Source organism: Mytilus californianus, unplaced genomic scaffold (genome assembly GCF_021869535.1).
Source record: "Mytilus californianus isolate M0D057914Y unplaced genomic scaffold, xbMytCali1.0.p SCAF_6, whole genome shotgun sequence".
NCBI classification, from domain to species: Eukaryota; Metazoa; Mollusca; class Bivalvia; order Mytilida; family Mytilidae; genus Mytilus; species Mytilus californianus.
This window is the reverse complement of record NW_026262712.1, coordinates 93670790-93690081: the sequence shown is the minus strand read 5'-3', so window position 1 is coordinate 93690081 and position 19292 is coordinate 93670790.

Sequence of the window (19292 nt, the reverse complement as noted above, 5' to 3'; positions counted from 1 at the left end):
CTATATGTATATAAAAATAAGAAGATGGTCTGATTTCCAATGATAATACTCTCCACCAGGGACCAAATTACATAGAGGCTAATAAGATAATTGGTATAGAACAGTTATTGCGCTTTTGAACCTCACTCTTTTTAAACAAAAAAAATTCTACATGGGAGTATAAATCTCCTGTATACTCTTTTCTTGTTCTCCTTTTCGGAAACCGTCGAAGATATCATTTAATTGTTTTCTAAAATGTTTGTTACCTCCTCAAGACGATCTGTTCAGTTTGGACAGAAGCGTTCCGGTTACAAGTAATAAGAGTTATTTCCCATTTTGATGTTCGTCATAAATGGTATGTCGATGTAACTCATAAACCTTGAGTCATAGAGACTTAGAGTCTTGATATGAGGTCCTTGAATCATAAACATGAAATTGAGTTTAAGGTCAAACGTCAAGGTCATGATCTAAAATTTTTCTTTGCTTGTTATCACAAATTGTCACCGAAGTGTTACCTTTGTCCGTCCTTACGTACATCACAAACTTGGTTTCCGTTCTCCCTTACTTTAGTTTGCCCCAACCAAATGTTATGAAACTTATACACAATGGTTATTACCACAAAACACAGATCAAGTTCGAATTTGTGTGGCGTCATTTTACCGTTCTTAAGTTATACCCCTTTATAACGTTTTATGCAAGCAAGGGCATCATCTGTGTCCCATGGACACATTCTCCATTTATTTTCATAAGAGTTTTCTCCCCTTAAATATTCAATATAAATTGTTTGGTAGGATAACTTTTTAATCATACGTAATTATTAATCATACCTGAAGTCTTTGGATTAGAGATCTATGATCTTTTACCTTAAAATTGGAGCCAAGGTCAAAGATAAATTTGACGTTCTAGCTTTTGATCTTCGCCATGACTTCATACTTATAAGGTTGGACAACATATGACCTTAAGAAAGTCAAGTGAAAGTAACATTTTGTAAACTGGCAGAGGCATGTTTACACTAATTTGATGTCGAAGTACCTAGAAACCATATCATTTTTAGAATCAGTGTGATGTAACCTATAATGTTAAATGAAATTGATATTTTGTAAACCGGAAATAACATAGTCTCGCTCATTTAAAGCAAAAAGAATGAAGAAACTATACATTTGTCGAATCAGTGAATAAACTATTCATAGATGTCAGATCAAAATTTTGTACGACAGACGCGCGTTTTGTTTTCAAAAGACTCATCAGTGACGCTCGAATAAAAAAAGTTTAAAAGTCCAAATAAAGAACGAAGTTCAAGAGCATATTGAGGACCCACAATTCCGAAAGGCTTTGCCAAATACAGCTAAGGAAATCTTCTACTGGAAAATCCTTAGTATTTCGAAAAATTCAAAGTTTTGTGAACAGTTAATTTATGACCATATTAATGATATTTCATGTCAAAACAAAATTGCTGAATACTGGGCTAGTGATACACTCGGGGAGAAAACCTCCACCAGCAGTGGTTTTTACCCAGTGAAATGTAAACTATTATATGACACTAGGTGTAGAAGTAGACCAGAATTATGCAACTATCTCCCTCATTTCAAAGGGTAATAAATAGTATCCCAACATTTAGGTATCGGTCAAATGAACCGGAAGTGACATTTGGTTAACCTGAAGTAGCAAATTATTTCCCATATTTGAAGTAAAAGTTATGAAAACCCTATCTTTTTAATCAGTGTAATGTTAGCTATCATATGAAACCGGCTGTGGCATTTTTTAGACGGATGTAGTAAACAATCTCCTTTATTTCAAAGGAAAATATATAGAAACCTTACATATCTAGAATAACAGAAAATTGTTAACACTGAAATTGACTTTTAGAAACCGGATGCAGCTGATCGTCTCCCTTGTTTTGAAGAAAGAACTACAACTATTATTTTGGGAATCTGTGCAATTAAAGGTATTTTAGGATTTTTTTTAAACGGAGGCTACTTCTTAGTAATAGAAAAAAGGTTTGGGTCATTTCTGAATAAAAGTTCATTTAAACCTTGATTATAAACATGAAACTTAAAAGACTTTCAGTTGTTCTCTGAAGAATTGGTGTATTTGAAATTTCATCATATTGCATAAAGTATGTTAAAAATATTTAGCGTATGATGAACTTCAAGATTTTTAAAAATACATCATATCGTATTTTCTTAATGACCTTGTGGTATTTATACGAATAGTTAAAAAATCTCAATTTGCATTTTTTCAGTTTATGCAGACAGCAGTATATTGATTCCTTATTGATTTTTGTCGAGCCTGCGACTTTTGTCGCAAAAGCGAGACATAGCGATCCTACATTCCGTCGGGGTCGTCGTCGTCGTCGTCGTCGTCGTCGGCGGCGGCGGCGTCCACAAATATTCACTCTGTGGTTAAAGTTTTTGAAATTTTAATAACTTTCCTAAACTATCCTGCATTTCAACCAAACTTGGACAGAAGCTTGTTTGTGATCATAAGATAGTATCCAGAAGTAAATTTTGTAAAAAAAAATCCTGTTTATCCGTAATTTACTCATAAATGGACTTAGTTTTTCTGCCAGTTAACATTACATTCACTCTGTGGTTAAAGTTTTTCAAATTTTAATAACTTTCTTAAACTATCATAGATTTGTACCAAACATGGACAGAAGCTTGTTTATAATCATAAGATAGTATCCAGAAGAAAATTTTGTACAAAAAAATCCTGTTTATCTGTATTTTACTCATATATGGACTTAGTTTTTCTGCCAGTTAGCATAACATTCACTCTGTGGTTAAAGTTTTTCAAATTTTAATAACTTTCTTAAACTATCCTGGATTTGTATCAAACTTGGACAGAAGCTTGTTTATGATCAAAAGCTAGTATCTAGAAGTAAATTTTGTAAAAATTTATTTTCTGTTTTTCCGTATCTTACTTATAAATGGACTTAGTTTTATTCCAGTTAATATTACGTACAGTCTGCAGTTCAAGTTTTTAAAACATTTATTAGATTCATAAACCTTCTTGGATTTTTACCAAACTTGGACAGAAGCTTCTAACAATCAAAGGATAGTATCTAGAGGAAAATTTTTAATAATTTTTCCCCATATTTAGCTCACCTGGCCCGAAGGGCCAAGTGAGCTTTTCTCATCACTTGGCGTCCGTCGTCCGTCGTCGTCCGGCGTCATCCGTCGTCGTCCGGCGTCGGCGTAAACTTTTTACATTTTGAACTTCTTCTAGAGAACCATTGAATGGAATGAAACCAAACATGGTATGGATGTTCCTTATGAGGTGCTGACCGAGTGTTGTTACTTTGAAGCCGATCAATAATCCAAGATGGCCGCCAGCGGGGGACTTAGTTTAACATGGGACCCTATGGGAAATATATACAAATGTCTTCTTTTAGAGAACCACTGAATGGAATGAAACTAAACATGGCATGAATGTTCCTTATGAGGTCCTGACCAAGTGTTGTTACTATGAAGCCGATCCATAATCCAAAATGGCCGCCAGCAGGGGACTTAGTTTAACATTGGACCCTATGGGAAATACAAACAAATGTCTTCTTTTAGAGAACCACTGAATGGAATGAAACCAAACATGGCATGAATGTTCCTTATGAGGTGCTGACCAAGTGGTGTTACTATGAAGCCAATCCATAATCTAAGATGGCCGCCAGCGGAGGACTTAGTTTAACATAGGACCCTATGAGAAATACGTACAAATGTTTTCTTTTAGAGAACCATTGAATGGAATGAAACCAAACATGGCATGCATGTTCCTTTTGAGGTGCTGACCAAGTGTTGTTACTTTGAAGCTGATCCTTCATCCATGATGGCTGCCAGATGGGGACAATGTTTAACAAAGGACCCTATGGACAATACATACAAATGTCTTCTTTTAGAGAACCACATACTGAATGGATTGAAACCAAACATGGCATGAATGTTCCTGTTGAGGTGCTGACTAAGTTTTGTTACTTTGAAGCTGATCCTTCATCCATGATGGCCGCCAATGGGGGGACTTCCTTTAACATAAGACCATATGGGAAATACATACAAATGCTTCTTTTAGAGGTGCACTGAATGGAATGAAACCAAAACATGGCATAAATGTTTCTTATGAGGTGCTGATTAAGTGTTGCTACTTTGTTGCCGATTTACTGTTCAAGATGGCCACCAGGATTTTTTATTAAATTACAGGACCAATATTAAACCAAATTTGGCCTCACTCATTATTAGGGTATCTGTTATGATTTTAATCTATTTTTACATGATTTCCAAAACCAAAGTAGAATCAGGTGAGCGACACAGGCTCTTGAGAGCCTCTAGTTTTTGAGCCTGCGACTAACAGCAAAAGTAGGCGAGACACTGGGTTCCGCGGAACCCTTACGAATTTTATTACAAACCTTCGTAAAAGTCATCTGAGGAATCTGAAACATTATAGTGTCTTGCTCTGTGTTTTAACTGGCGCGTAGCTACGTTTACGTCAAAACGCCCGGGCGTGTACATGAATTTAGGATAAATAAAAAAAAATGATTAAAAGCACACGAGTCTTGTAATTTTTTCTTCAATGAATTGTAATTAAGATAAAAGTGACGAAATTTACTTTTTAATCAAATGGTATCATATATTACATATTTGTTTATTTTCTGTCAATCTGAATCTACTGTGATTTCTACTCAGTTTCCTTTAGTTCAATCTGCTGAGATACGATAGTGGTTTGCATTTTAGTCGAACCTGCGAATAAAAACGAGACTTAACGATCCTAGATTCCGTCGGCGTCGACGTCGTCAACATTTTTGTTCAGTCTGTGGTTCAATTTTTTTTAAACATCAATAACTTTATCACACCTTTCGTTTCGGACATCAAAATCTTCTTGATATTTTATATAAGGAAGTTGGTCACAAGCGTTTTTATGACCAAAAGTCCCTGTTTGGAGCATAATGAAAATATATATATTTTTTTTTTCATATTTTACTGATAAAAGGACTTTGTTGTTTTGTAGATACAGTCAGAGGTTAAAGTTTGTTACACATCAATTACTTTGTCAAACCTTCATCGAATTTTATGAAAAATTGGTAGAACCTCTTTTATGATTACAAGATAATGTCTGAAGCAAAACTTTGAAAGTTTTTTTTTTTCATTTTTCAGAACTTTACGGACTCATTTTTATTTTATTTTTTTTGCAATTAACAAACGGTCTTGGGTTATTTTTTTTTACATGATGAATGTGTAAACTTTCATAGATTGTTATGAAACTTGGAAATAAGCTAATCTTCAAGATCAAGAAAAACCGTCTAAAAACAAAGTTCGATTTTTTTTTAAATCCTGTATTTGACTGATAAATCGATTAATTTTTTACAGTCAACATTACACTTCTACACTGACATCAGCAATTCCAGGTGAGACACATGGTTCCATGCACGGAACTCTTTACGAATTTTTATATTACACCTAACTATTTATGAAAATTAACTATTTCATGTATCCATTAACAGAATTTGCTCATAAAAATGGGAGAAATTGCTTTATCTCTAAAGTTGTGGATTTTTTGTCGATTGATTTTTTTACCCCACATCTCCTTTTTAACATATTTTACAGTAACTTTTTTGGACATTTTTCTCTAAGACCAATGATCAATTCGCAAGATTCCAAATCATCACAACAAATAAATTAAACATAAAAATAAACAAATTAGACTTTAAAGCATTTTGCTATTGATGAGTTTTTAATGACAGAAATGGTATCACTTTCTTGATACATGTATTGCGTGAGCTTCCGTGGGCTTTGCCTCCTCGAAACCTACCAGGAGGTTTTCTGCCCTTGACCCGCTGAGGGATCACAAGCTTCTCGCCGAGGTTCGGGTGTACACTTAAAAACGGCCTTGCTACGCCACTGTTAAAGTCAAACTGGATGCCACAATATTATACTCTGGAAAAAATAACAAATACCGTGCATGATAATTTTAATTTTCATCTGCATTTTTGGATAATATAAAGACAAACCAGATAAGTTGAAAGAGGGATCAGTGATACTCCCGCTGAAAGTATGCCATAAATAGGAAGTTCAAGGTCAATGGATATCTTAAAGCATCATACCATAAAGGATGATCATATGAATCCTGATAAAAATTTCAGGAAGCTCTTATTTGTAATTCCATAAAAAAAATGCGACAAAAGTTTCATTCATGGCCATTATGTGTTAGAATATATAAGTATTAGGTTAACAGGAATTTGAGAAGTGAGGAATCTGAAATCGTGTCACACAATAAAGTATGTCCATATAAAGCCTGGTAAAAATTTCAGGAATCACTGACTTGTAATTCCCAAGACAAATGCGACAAGAATTCCATACATGGCCATTATGCGTTAAAATATACTTAAGTATCCGATAATCAGGAAGTTGACGAGAAATTGATCTGAAAACGCATCGGTATAAAATTTTTACATGCAACCTGAAAACTAATTTTAGAGGCTCTTACTTGTAGTTTCCTGCAAAAATGTGACGAAAATTTCATGCATGGCCTTTAGGTGTTAGAAAATATAATATAAGTATTCGGTAAACAGGAAATTGAGGAGAGATGAACTTGAAAACCAGCGGTGTTGCTATGCCATTTTCAAGTGTACGCCCGAACCTCGGAAAGGGGTCGGAGGGTCCAAAGCAGGTTCAGGGCAGATAACCTTCTGGTATGGAGTTTGAGGTGGACAAACCTTCCCCCTCCCGGAAGCTCACGCGTTATCGAGAAAGAGATACCATTTCTGTCAATAAAAACTCATCAATAGCAACATATTTCAGAGTACAATTTGTTTTCTTTTTTAAGTTTTTATGCTTAATTTATGCATTGTTATAATAAACTGTTGTCACAGAGATATGTCTCGCCTTTTTGTAATTTTGATTGTGCAAATGTTGAAATTAAAATAGCAATACTTTAACATCTTACATAAGTTATGCAAATATTGAAAGTCAATGAACCATGACTGAGGTACATGGCATAACAATCTCCATGTAAAAGAGATTTGCCAATGCTAATACAACTGCATACCAAATACCATTGACTTATTATAAGTCGTTCCTTTTAAACAAACCTTATCACAAACATTAACTTGTAAACTATGGAAAAGTTTCAAAGTCAATGAAGCATGAAGAGGGGGTGTGGCTATATAATTTCCATGGAAACGATACTAGCAAATGCCAATAAATTTGCATACCAAAAATCATTGAATTAACATTAGCAGTTCATCCTAAACTGATCTAATCACAAACTAATACATGTAAACTAAGAAAAGTTTTAAAGTCGATAGACCATGACTGAGGAGGCAGGGCCAAATAATCTCCATGGAAATGAGATGTGCCAATGTTTATACAACTGCATACCAAATATGGTTGACCTTCCACTAGCGGTTCCCCATAAACTGACCTAATCACAAACTAATACATGTAAAATAAGCAAAAGTTTCAAAGTCAATAGACCATCACTGAGGGGGCAGGGCTAAATAATCTCCATGGAAATGAGATGTGCCAATGTTTATACAAGTGCATACCAAATATGATTGACCTTCCACTGGTGGTTCACCATAAACTAGACCGAATCACAAACTAAAACATTGTTGACGCAGTCGCTGCCGACGCCGGAAACAGCATACCTATGTCTCGCTTTTTGACTCCGTCAAGGCGAGACAATAATGAGGATATTTGGTATTATACTGATTGCTAATGAGCCTGACAACAGTTCAATATCCGCCAGCGTTAAATGAACGTAGTAGTAAGCAGATATTGGCCACCGTACGGCTTTCACCAATGAGAAAAAACCTATTCCGTATAGTCGGCTATAAAAAGTCCTGACATGAAAAATGTAAAACGTTTTAAACGAGAAAACTAACAGCTTCATTCGTAACAAAACAAACGAAAAACAGATAACACGGAAATGAAACAACGAATACCAAGGAACTACAGACTCCTGACTTGGGACAGGCATACACAAAATGTGACGAGGTGAAACATGTTTGCGAGCGAACAACCCTTCCCTTACCTGGAACAGTGGTGTCACAGCACAACATAAGGGAGGGTCTGGATGGGGTATACAGAATAGAGAATAATGGACCAAAAATATACAGAATAAAGGGCCAAAAATATACAGAATAGAGAATAATGGGCAAAACGCGCAGAATAAAGGGCCAAAAATATACAGAAGAGAGAAAAATGGACCAATGAAATACAGAATAGCAAATAATGGGGTGCTATAATATAATGAATAGAGAGTAATGGGCTAAACATATAAAGAATAGAGAAAAATGGCCTAAGAAGTCAAAGAATACAGAAATGAACCCCTCAAATTCAAAGGCAATAACTATTGTAAGAAGGGAAATTACAATTTTGCTTTTGTTTAACTATTTGTAAATATTGTTTTGCTGATCATTTTTGCTATGAAAATTTCTCTGAAAACCCTGCTTTGTTCTAGACCAACACGCTAAGTTGAAATTTTTAACATGCTAGTTCACAAAGTAACAGTCAGATGGAAAAATGTCACCCTACACGGACACATTATTGTGACTCCAAGCCGACTATTCCTCGATCTGAGGAGTTCAGCCCTTTTCAACTGATTTTTATAGTTTGTTCTTATGTTGTACTGTTACCACACTGCACCAGGTTAGGGGGAGGTTTGGCGCCTTCAAACTAGTTCAACCCCGCCACATTTTATATGTGCCTGTCCAAAGTCATGAGCCTGTAATTCAGTGGTTGTCGTTTGTTGCTGTATATCATATTTGTTTTTCATTCATTATTTTGTACATAAATCAGGCTGTTAGTTTTCTCGTTTGAATTGAAATGTTTTTGAACATTAGGGAAGTATTCTTATTAAACAAAACCATATGGTTTTTTTCAATAATTGGCACACTTTTTGTTCGGCATATGGTTACTCAAAATAAACTTTTTGGATTAGTTTAATTATTTAATTACAGATTGTATCCACCCGTTTTGCAAATGCTGTATCAGCCCTTGCATCTAATCCTCTAGCCGTCTTATCATGTGTGTTGGTGAAGTCTTGTGAACTTAATAAGGCTGGTGTTTTTGGTTTTTTTTTTAGATTAACATTCACCAGTTGCTTTACCCCTATTGTGAACGGGTTTTTTTAACAAACTGTCCGGGGTTGTCGTCAGTACGGAACAAAACGCAAAATTTGCATTAAATTCCGTCCTGTGAAGTTGAATAGACAATGCATGGGAAATAGTGCAGCCACGCATAGTTGAAGCATCTTTTTAACCCGTACATTTCTCGCTTATTAAAAGGAAAAGAACTAGGTGGATTCCAGTTTTCATTTAGAATGCTATACATTTGAGCACTAGGTACAGATGTGGAAATGAAGTTTGCAGTATTCTTAGATTCAGCAGGTGTCATTTTCTAAAAAAAAATCTTATGGATATGATAGGGTGAAAAAGTTTTTTCTCTCTTCAAATCAAGTTAACAGAAAGCGTCGTTTTAATCATAAAACCAACAAAGTAATAAAATATAGGGATAGCAGCCTTGGATGGTCTTAATTAAATTCTTTGATCCTCTAATTATCAATTAAGTTCCCCTAAGGCCAATGTAATTATGACATGTGTATATTTAATGGAGTGTAGCGACAACGTGTCACCCTATTCAGTGCTGGATATTCAATTTATAGTAAAGATAACATTAAAACAAGAAATGGTTAATACAAAAAAAAAAATTTAGATTTTCAAGCGGGGTTTTGCGAACCCCCCCCCCCCCCCAAAAAAAAACAAAACAAAAAAAACCCCTAAATCCGCTAGTGTTAATGCTGCGTATACCAATTTAAAGTCTAGTTCGACTCTGCTGGCTTCAAATACTGAGAACCTCTTTCACCGAGGTGAACACAGGACCAACGATGCGGTTTAAAAGAGGCTTGAATATACCATGATGCATGTCAATATAATGTCTTAGTGACCCATCTTGTATTCCACTTGTAATTGGTAGAAATTTGTTTAGACTTGATTTTACTATTGGAAGTTGACCATGAAATATTAGATAACTAAAAAAACAGCATTTTAAGACATTCCCCGTTTGCATTCTCAATTTTATGATATAAAATCCACATAATAAACTTGAAAACAAATATGCACAAAGAAGGATTAAGACATAGAAAGTTATAAAAAGATGCTGAGCATGCATTTGAAAAGACTGGAAAGCAAAATTTCTCCCATTCAGAAAAGGAATATATATCACTGCTTAAATATATCTGTTAGAGGATGCTGTTAAATTGATGAAAAGCTGCAACTCTATCTAGTCACTGAGAAGTGCTACAATGTTTATATGTAAGCAGCACATAAACAGTAACAAGAAAGGCTGTTAACTTGTTAAATTTTAGACAGCAGTAATTTCAGAAGTTACATTTTTTACATATTTCTGAAGAAAATAGAAACTACATGATGAAAAGTGAAAACTGGATAACCATTAGACCAGAACAACTAGCCCTTACAAAGAAATTAACATTCTCCCACTTTTTCACTCCAACTCAAACTAACATCTTTACATTCCACTCTCTGTATTACTCATCCACTCAATCCTTTCTTTTTCACTCCCTCTCAAACTTACTTCTTTACATACCACTCTCCATATTACTCATCCACTCAATCCTTTCTTTTTCTCCCTATAGAACATATATCTTTACATACCACTCTCATTCTTTACCCTCACCCTCTCAATTCTTATTTCTCCCTCCCTCCATTTCTCTCTAATCCATACACACCTTAGCCACCTATATTATCCAACCCACACTATGTGTTAGCTACCCCTATGAAAATTGTTAGTTGATGAAAAGATTTTTAATCATGAAGTACCGAGCATGGAAGTATGAAAATTTCAACATTGAAAAAATCAAAAACTTTTTAACATGAAACATGGAATTGTTTTTAGTATTGAGCAAATTTTGAAGTTGTAGTTTTTATTTTCAATATTAAATGGTTATCATATCATTTCTTGAAATCTAAGGTAACAGCCAAAGTTACAATAAGCCAAAACGTATGATGTAAATTTTATAAAAAGAAATTATCCTTGGATAACCATTATGCAGCCAAAATGTGTATTTAACTGTAAGGTGTTAAAAATATTTCAAAACAATTAAGAAAAAATAATTAAAAAATAGAAAAAGGTAAAGCCCAAAAGTAAAATTGCCAAAAGTTTTAAAAATTCCAAATGGTACAAAAGTACCTGTCTGCTTGTACTAGCCAGCTGGCCTGTGGGTTTATCTGGACTTTAAGGTGCTAGTTCACCAAGACAAATGCCCACAGTAAGACACCTGCCTCTTCCTTTCGGAGTACCAGTTTTAAAGTCTCCGATTTGACATTGGCATGACTTATACAGCCAAGTTAAAAAAAAATTGCTGTTTAAAAGGGAAAAATATCAAATTTAAAATTTTCATTTACCAATAAAATCTCCCCCAACTAAAATTTTGTAAAAAATTGTGATGTAAAACTATTAAAACATCCCCAATTAAAATTCGGATAAAAACAGTAAAATATCCCAAATTAAAATTTGTAAAAAAACAGTAAAATATCCTTAATTAAAATTTGGATAAAAAACAGTAAAATATCCTTAATTCAGATTTGGATAAAAACAGTAAAATATCCCCATTTAAAATTTGATAAAAACAAATAAAATACCCAGTCCCTTTTAAAACAATAAAATGACCAATTTAAAATTTGGATAAAAAAGGTAAAACATCCCCATTTAAAATTTGGATAAAAACGGTAAAACATCCCCATTTAAAATTTGGACAAAAACGGTAAAACATCCCCATTTCAAATTTGGATAAAAACAGTAAAATATCCCCATTTAAAATTTTATAAAAACAAATAAAATACCCAGTCCCTTTTAAAACAATAAAATGACCCATTTAAAATTTGAATAAAAACAGTAAAACATCCCCATTTAAAATTTGGATAAAAACAGTAAAATATCCCTTTTAAAACAATAAAATGACCCATTTAAAATTTGGATAAAAACAGTAAAACATCCCAATTTAATATTTGGATAAAAACAAATAAAATACCCAGTCCCTTTTAAAACCAATAAAATGACCCATTTAAAATTTGGATAAAAACAGTAAAATATCCCCAATTAAAATTCGGATAAAAACAGTAAAATATCCCCATTTAAAATTGATAAAAAGAAATAAAATAGCCAGTCCCTTTTAAAACAATAAAATGACTCATAAAAAGTAAAATATCCCCAATTAAAATTCAGATAAAAAAAATTAAAATTTGTATAAAAACAGTAAAATATTCCCATTTAAAATTTTATAAAAAAACAAATAAAATACACAGTCCCTTATAAAACAATAAAATGACCCATTTAAAATTTGTATAAAAACAGTAAAACATCCCCATTTAAAATTTAAATAAAAACAGTAAAATATCCTTAATTAAAATTTTGATAAAAAATCCCCAATTAAAATTTGGATAAAAAAATCTCCAATTAAAATTTGGATAAAAACAGCAAAATTTCCCCATTTTAAATTTGATAAAAACAAATAAAATACCCAATCCCTTTTAAAACAATAAAATGACCCATAAAAAGTAAAATATCCCAAATCAAAATTCGGATAAAAACAGTAAAATATCCCCATTTAAAATTTGATAAAAACAAATAAAATACCCAGTCCCTTTTAAAACAATAAAATGACTCATAAAAAGTAAAATATCCCTAATTAAAATTTGGATAAAAACAGTAAAATATTCCCATTTAAAATTTGATAAAAACAAATAAAATACCCAGTCCCATTTAAGACAATAAAATGACCCATTTAAAATTTGGATAAAAACAGTAAAACATCCCCATTTAAAATTTGAATAAAAACAGTAAAAAATATCCCCAATTAAAATTTGGAAAAAAATCCCCAATTAAAATTTGGATAAAAACAGTAAAACATCCCCATTTTAAATTTGGAAAGAAACAGTAAAATATCCCTAATTGAAATTTGGATAAAAACAGTAAAATACCTCAAATTAAAATTCGGATAAAAACAGTAAAATATCCCCATTTAAAATTTGAAAAAAAAACAAATAAAATACCCAGTCCCATTTAAAACAATAAAATGACCCGTAAAAAGTAAAATATCCCCAATTAAAATTTGAATAAAAACAGTAAAATATCCCCAATTAAAATTCGAAAAAAATAAATTAAAATTTGTATAAACACAGTTAAATATTCCCATTTAAAATTTGATAAAAACAAATAAAATACCAAGTCCTTTATAAAACAATTAAATGACCCATTTAAATTTTGTATAAAAACAGTAAAACATCCCCATTTAAAATTTGGATAAAAACAGAAAAATATTCCCAATTAAAATTTGGATAAAAAATCCCAAATTAAAATTTGGATAAAAACAGTAAAATATCCCCATTTAAAATTTGATAAAAACAAATAAAATACCCAGTCCCTTTAAAAACAATAAAATAACCCATTATTAATTTGGATTAAAACAATAAAAAAGTAAAATATCCCCAAATAAAATTCGGATAAAAACAGTAAAATATCCCAATTTAAAATTTGATAAAACAAATAAAATACCTAGTCCCTTTTAAAACAATAAAATGACCCATAAAAAGTAAAATATCCCCAATTAAAATTTGGATAAAAACAATAAAATATCCCCAATTAAAATTTGTATAAAAACATTAAAATATGTCCATTTAAAATTTGATAAAAACAAATAAAATACCCAGTCCCTTTAAAAACAATAAAATGACCCATTTAAAATTTGGATAAAAACAGTAAAACAACCCCATTTAAAATTTGGATAAAAACAGTAAAATATCCCCAATTAAAATTTGGATAAAAAATCCCCAATTAAAATTTGGATAAAAAATCCCCAATTACAATATGGATAAAAACAGTAAAATATCCCCAATTAAAATTCGGATAAAAACATTAAAACATCCCCATTTAAAATTTGATAAAAAACAAATAAAATACCCAGTCCCTTTTAAAACAATAAAATGACCCATTTAAATTTTGGATAAAAACAGTAAAACATCCCCATTTAAAATTTGGATAAAAACAGTAAAACATCCTCATTTAAAATTTGGATAAAAACAGTAAAATTTCCCCAATTAAAATTTGGATAAAGACAGTAAAATATCCCCAATTAAAATTCGGATAAAAACAAATATCCTGTTAAAAGCATGTGGACAGAGCTTCACATGCTGACTGAGCCGCCTCACTCAGTCTATACCAGTAAAAGCGAATACGTGGTACATTTGGTAAAATATCCCCACCTCCAAAAGTTTTTTGACCGAGCTGCCTTACTCGGTCAAACTGAGTGGCCTCGCTCATTTTGTACCAGTAAGAGTGGATACTTGGTACGTATGGTAGGGGACGTTAAGTACTATACCTAAATAGGAGGTATAGCATCTGTGAACCCTAAACACAGAAAGCGGCTTAACTTCCCGTGTATACAAGTATCCAATGCTTACTGATAAGTAACGTTATGTTTTTCATGTCAGTCACTGAAAATAATAAAATGTTGATACTGAAGAACCTACTGCAATAATAACATAAAAACCTTGATTCTATGTTTGCTGTGGTAAGAAGTGAAATATTTTTTCTATAAAGTTCTATAAAAGATTTACTAAGCAGTCTAGTTTTTATTTGAAGGTTTTCATAAGGATTGAAGAATATGTGACCTTTGGGTAAACAGAGTGTGACAGTAGCTCAACAATAGAGTAAAACCATAAAGATATGAAAATGTCAAAACACAGTTTTTAACAATAAAAGATTATAACTAATGGTACCTAATGGTATTTGAATGTTGTATGGTGATTTTTCTTTTGTATTGAAATCCATGATAAGCTATAACTTATTCATTTAGCCTTTAAGGATAGTTGTCTCAGTGGTTATCCTACCACATCTCCTTATTTCCATATGGCTGAGAGTTAGCTGTAGTTTTCTGTTTTGCTAACCCAATCAGATGCATAATACAGCTTCTCAGTTTTTACTTTTAAATGATCAGTTGTCAGAAACTCCTGTTTCCTTAATCAATATTTTTGATCTCCTTAATAAAATTATGAAAATGAAATAACTTAGGCATTAACTCCAAATAAATCAATCAATGAACACATATACAAATTTGTGATCAAAATCATTTTATAGAATTTATGAAATAAAGATAAAGCAATTGGAAAGATACTTATATCATTTCTTTAATTTTTAAAGGAAATGAAATATTTATTGTTCCAATTAAGAACCCTTGAAGTAGCAGTACTTCAAGACCATTGCCACATATAGGCTAAATGTTTCCCCGTCACTATTTTCTATATAAACTGATAAACATTGTGTTGGCCACAACAACAAAACAACAAACCAATAAAATTGAGAATGGAAAGGGGAATGTGTCAAAGAGACAACAACCCAACCAAAGAGCAGAAAACAGCCCAAGGAACATGTATACAAATTTGTGATCAAAACCATTTTATAGAATATAATGAAATAAAGATAAAGCAATTGGAAAGATCACAGGCACTTGTCTCTGAAAAAAAAATCCTATATACCTTAATGTAAAGGTATATATATATGGTACTTTATTTTTTTAGAGTCAAGTGCCTGTGGGAAAGACACCTATATTCTTTCTGTAATTTTTAAAAGAAATGAAATATTTATTGTTCCAATTAAGGACCCCTGAAGAAGCAGTATTTCAAGACCATTGCAATTTATAGGCTAATTAATTGATTCCCCATCACTATTTTCTATATAATTGATAAACATTGTGTTGGCCACAACAACAAAACAACCAACCAAGTATATTTCAGGCTAACAAATAGACTTGCAAAAGGCACCTTGTGCGGAATTTTTCAAATCACATCTATCAAGAATTATTATATAAGAATTAGTAATCAGTGTCATGAAAAAAGAAATGTGTCTATCTTTTATGTTGTTTTAATAAATTCAAGGAAGAACTCATATGTTTATAAATCATTAAATGAGCACATTCTTCATTTCATACACAGATTTTACCGTATAAAACATATTCTCCTGAAATCTGCAGAAGGAATCAGTACAAATGCTTCAAGTCTTTAAATGCAAACTTTTGTCACATCCAATTTTTTGCCTTGTAAGTCTTCATATGAGTCATACAAATGCTAGTAGGATTACATCCACATAGTCTTTGAAATAACAATCAACTATTGATTATTGTATCATTGGCTGTTAAGTGCCTCACTTCCAATACAATGCACTTTATTCAAAAATGAAGTCTTGACCACTGGGATTCCTCTACAAACAAAATAGCTTGTTCTGAACTTCTCGCAACATACTGAAAAGTAAAAACAACATTTATTAGCCTTAAGTATGCTGCTTACTTTTCCTCGAATGTGACCTACAGAGTTAGACTTAATACCAGGTTTGTACTTACATGAGCAACATCACAGGTGCCACATGCGGAGCAGGATCTACTTAACCATCTAGAGCACCTGCAAACACCCCTGTTTTTTTAGGTGTTCGTGTTGCTCAGTCTTTAGATTCTGTTGTGTTTTGTTTACTGTTGATTGTCTATTGGTCATTTTTCATGATGGTGTTGTCATATTGTTTTCAACTTATCAGTTTGAACGACCCTTTGGTATCTTTTGCCTCTCTTGTTGGAGTTTAATCATCCTTAATTCAACCTTTCATATTAAATGTTCAGTTGGAAACATTTTGAACTGGTAAATGAACATATAATTTTATTAAATGCCAACTGATTGTTAAAAAAATGCAAAATACAAATTTTAATGTCAGATAAATGCAAAAGGGGAATAAGGAGGGGGTCAAAGGGTAAACATGTAATTATATAGGGTTAACTTGGGCACCCGCTAACATGTTTAACCCCGCCACATTCTGAATGTGCCTGTCCCAAGACAGGAGCTTGTAATTCAGTGGTTGTTGTTTGTTGCTGTATATCACATTTGAATTTCGTTCCTTGATTTTTACTTAAATCAGGCCGTTAGTTTGTAATGTATTACATTTGTCATTTCAGGGCCTTTTATAGCTGACTATGCTGTGTGTGATTTGCTCATTGTTGAAGGTCAGATGGTGACCTATAGTTGTTTATTTCCATGTCATTTGGTCTCTGGTGGAGAGTTGTCTCATTGGCAATTATACCACATCCCCTTATTTTTATAATTAAGACAAAATGAAAATATTTTATAAAAAAAATACACAATGTAGTAGGTATCTGATGTCTTAAATGACAACGAGAAAGAGGACAGGTTGAGATCCCCTGTACCTGTGCAGGGCAAGCCTTTTTTATATATTATTCTATTTCAAGATATCTTATTAAGTTAATAATATGTCTTATAAAGTGTGTAGTATATCTTTTAGAGTATACAATATATCTTGTATTCTTAATGAGATATCTTGCATGTATTTGATTTTATGTGAAGTTTATAAAATATCTTATACACTCTATAAGATATCTCATTAACTTTAGAAAATAATCTTTAAACACAATTAGATATCATATATAGTTAATAAAGTATTTCATGTCTTCTTGAAGATATTTTTTAAACAAATACTTTTGAGATATCTTATGTATTTTTGGAGATATATTGTATACTTTATGAGATATCTTGTTTAGTTCATAAGATATCTTTAAAAGTATATAAGATATCTTATTTAATGTACAGAATATCTTGTTAGTTTATAGGATATCTCAAATAGTATTATATATCTTATCTAATGTATAAGATATCTTAAATATATAAAAATATTTCATCAAGTATGTTAGATATCTTATTAACTTCAAATTAAATAAAATATCTCACAAAGAATACTAAGTATCTTATTTACTGTTCAAGATATATTATTCTATTTATAATATATCATTTTTAGTTTACAAGATATTTTATTTAGCTTATAAGATATCTATTTAGTTTATAATTTATCTTATTTGTTTATAAGATATCTTTAAAACAAAATAATATGATATCGGACGAACGAACGGACGCACATACCAAAAAACATAATGCCCCGAGGTGGTAGTAGGTGGGGCATTATAAAAAAGTTTTGAGCTATTTATCTATAATCATTTATAATTTAGTAATGTGTATACAATTAAACCAAAATATGACACTATCATTTCATAAATTTTAGTACAGATTGAAAACAGATTGTAAAGGGTTCAGTAGAACCAATGTCCGCCCAAAACTACTGTTTGTCCATCTCCCTGTCTCAATAGGTAATTTATGGTTGATGGTTCTAAATTTGCACAAAGTGTAAATATCCCGAAATTCTAAAATATCTAAATAATAGAAAAACAAAGGATATGGGGTATCCATCCATGACACAAAATCAGTACATGAACAGCAAAAAAAAACATACAATAAGCCAAAGGAACAGCGCTTTTAATGCTCAAAGCCAAAAGTATCCTTAAAAACTCGATAATTTAATGTCTTCAAACATGCTTGTACATTTGAAAACCATGTTTGTTGAAACTGATCTTGGAGTGATCTTCTGATGGTATTCTTTAACCAAATGTCCAAGGTAAAACATGGTATCAATAGATATTAGTCCAAGGTAAAATATGGGAAATGAGCAAAAAATTATACATCTTTACTCATGAAATTAAAATGGCAAATTCTTTAACATGTAAACTATGTCAAAGAAGTATAAAACCATTGTATATATATACGATTATGACAATGCAACAATCCAAAGCCAATGAACCAAGACTGAAGACACAGGGGCAAATAATTTCTGTGGTTACAAGAAATACCAATTCTTATACAACTTTTAATATCAACAGAGACATATGTCTCTGATATCAATAACAATTGATAAAATTTGTAAGGGTTCCGCGGAACCCAGTGTCTCGCCTACTTTTGCTGTTGTCTATGTTTTCATTGTGATAGGGGTATGCACAGAATAGATTTACAGTTAACGAAATAAAACGTTTGAAATGTATGAAAAAAGTTATGCTTGGAAAAAAAGAATACAGTATTTGTGAATATTTGTGGACGCCGCCGCCGACGATGACGGAATGTAGGATCGCTATGTCTCGCTTTTGCGACAAAAGTCGCAGGCTCAACAAAAATGGGGGAAAAATTATTAAAAATTTTCCTCTACATACTATCTTTTGATTGTAAGAAGCTTCTGTCCAAGTTTGGTAAAAATCCGGGTTGGTTTATGAATCTAATAAATGTTTTAAAAACTTTAACTGCAGACTGTATGTAATGTTAACTGGAAGAAAAAGTAAGTCCATTTATAAGTAATATACGGAAAAACAGAAAATAATTTATTACAAAATTTCCTTCTAGATACTAGCTTTTGATCATAAACAAGCTTCTGTCCCAG